General features: G+C 36.9%; 1 long non-coding RNA gene across 1 annotated transcript; it reads right to left on the bottom strand.

Annotated features, from left to right (window-relative positions):
• Positions 1 to 1,188: 1,188 nt before the first annotated feature.
• On the bottom strand, positions 1,189 to 2,014 carry LOC110674727. The gene is made up of 2 exons (XR_002499134.1): positions 1,888 to 2,014; positions 1,189 to 1,821 (listed from the first exon to the last, which is right to left on the bottom strand). It is a non-coding gene; the product is annotated as an uncharacterized LOC110674727 (long non-coding RNA).
• Positions 2,015 to 2,330: the final 316 nt, after the last annotated feature.

Below are 2,330 nucleotides of genomic sequence, written 5' to 3'. Positions count from 1 at the left end.
TGAGAAAAAAGCTTTGGAAAACCAGCAGGAAGACCATCAACAAGCTGCTCAAAAAGTGTACGAAGAAAAGCGACGGGATATTCAACGATCAAGATCTGATTCTACTGTTCGGGTGGTTTCCTTTGATTTGCAGAAACAACTGCCCACACCATATCTAACGTGTGGAAGAACTTTTTACTCAAGGCAGCACTATACCTTGAATCTCACAATGTATTTGAGCTGTTTGGGTGAAAACTCTGCCGCATGCTACATTTGGGTGAATTTCGAGTTTATACTGTGGCAGACTACGTTGGGCTGGAAATGTCTCATGGATGTAAATTAAGTGTCAAACTATGATAATAATCAAAAATTGACCCAGAAAAGTTCGTTATCGTTGTGGAACTGTTTGCATATTGATCATTACAGCACACATCACTCATTTATCGAATTGCAAGTATGAAATTATGGACCAAATTGTTCTAGGGCGACTGTACCAGTTATAGAGGCAATAGTAACGGTATGAGGAATAAAAAAATGCCAGGAAATAACGAAAGCTCGATTTTCATATCTGTATACACCATTCGAAAGCTTTTTTATTCTATTTTACGTAATATTCTATTTACGTAATATCTAAGAACGATAAAATTATTGAATTTTTCATAAAAGCATTTTCTCCATTACTGGAACATGTTCCAGTAATAGTGGTATTTACTAACTTGTGCTCCTATAATAGTGGTTTACATTGATTTCCCATTGGTTTTCTACTATTTCCTTACTAATTTCCGAGATTTTTAATACACATTCATATTATTTTAACAACTGCAAAACTGAAAGCTATAAGCTCAACCCATTTGAAAATATTGTTGTGTACCAGTAGCTGCCATGCTTGAAACCACACTACCATTATTATTGGGCAACACACTACCACTGGATCAGCCACCCTATGCCTATCAGTAACGGCACGAAGAACGGCCACTTTATGGCAGCTACTGGTACACAACAATATTTTCAAATGGGTTGAGCTTATAGCTTTCAGTTTTGCAAGAATCAAGTTTTTACACTTCCACCACGTTAAATCCCGTTTTTTGATCTCTGCAAGACTGAAAAACATAGCCTCAAATCGTCAACATAACAGTCGAATCAAGTTACATACTCAAGTATTTTTCCACAAGTACTTCTTTCAAGTTATTTTTATATGTAGATTATTACCATCTTGATTTATATAGTAATCTTTTGTTTCCTTTTGTTTTCGTTTCTTTTACTTTTATTGAGAAATCTACTGTTCATTGGATTGTAGTTTTTCTATATTACAAACATTTTATATAAAAATATTTGGCAAGCTTAAGGAGGCTATAATTCTACAATCAAGTTATAAGTGTAAAACAAATATGTTGATACATTTTACTGTGACATCGAAACATAAATTACGAGCTCGCCTATACGCTACGGTGAACCCAGCCTGCAAAAATGACAAACGCTACGAGGATACATTGGGTGATACATGTTGCTAGAATGCCGGACAAGCTTGCAAAGATGGTTGTCGCCTCGAATCCGGCCAGTATTAGCAGCGGGAGCACAGTGAGCACGGCCAGGTGAGTGATGGTTGCCTGCGAGGTAGGAAGGAGGTGTCCACGAGCTGGAGGTGGCGTAGAGTTAATAACGATGTTATGAAACTGCAATCTTGGCTGGCGACTTTGCACCTTAATTTCAACGTTCATTTGCTGTTGCTGTTAATTGGCAAGAATGTCAGGTAAAGCATTTTCACACAATATCCTCAATGCATTTACCGGTTATGCTCTCTGACTTTTTCTGAGGGCTTCCATTCGATGAAATCCGCAACATCTGTGAACATAATTTTTTAAGATGTTTTGGTTGTTAGTATGCTTAATATACCGAGTTAATACTTACAGTTTTGTGAAGGTCAAGATGCGCAGAAGTTTTGTGACACAGAACTTCGTGAAACATCCGTATTCGTGATCTTTGTCATCATTATTCCACCTGTCCTATCTGTTGTTTTATGCTTATGCTGACGTATGCATCCTGACATAAGGAACACATCGGTTGTCAATACGTCGTAACAAACTTGACGAAAGCAACATAACTTTTGGTAACATGTCGTAACGCACCCGACGAAAATAACAAGATAGTTTTCAGAACGACTTATCAATAGGTCGCATAGTCGTTTCAAAACGGAAAAATGACTTGAAATCGTTTTTTACTCAAAAACACAATTTAAACATAAGAAAATGCATATAGAATCTGCTACAATGATAAATGTTGTTGTTTTGTATCGACCAAATGTATCCATTTAACATTTAATGGCTTAGATGGTAAATTGGTGGGGCCCAGAT

This window comes from Aedes aegypti, chromosome 1 (genome assembly GCF_002204515.2).
Source record: "Aedes aegypti strain LVP_AGWG chromosome 1, AaegL5.0 Primary Assembly, whole genome shotgun sequence".
Lineage (NCBI taxonomy): Eukaryota > Metazoa > Arthropoda > Insecta > Diptera > Culicidae > Aedes > Aedes aegypti.
The sequence above is the reverse complement of the archived record's forward strand: the minus strand, read 5'-3'. Positions and strand labels throughout refer to the sequence as shown.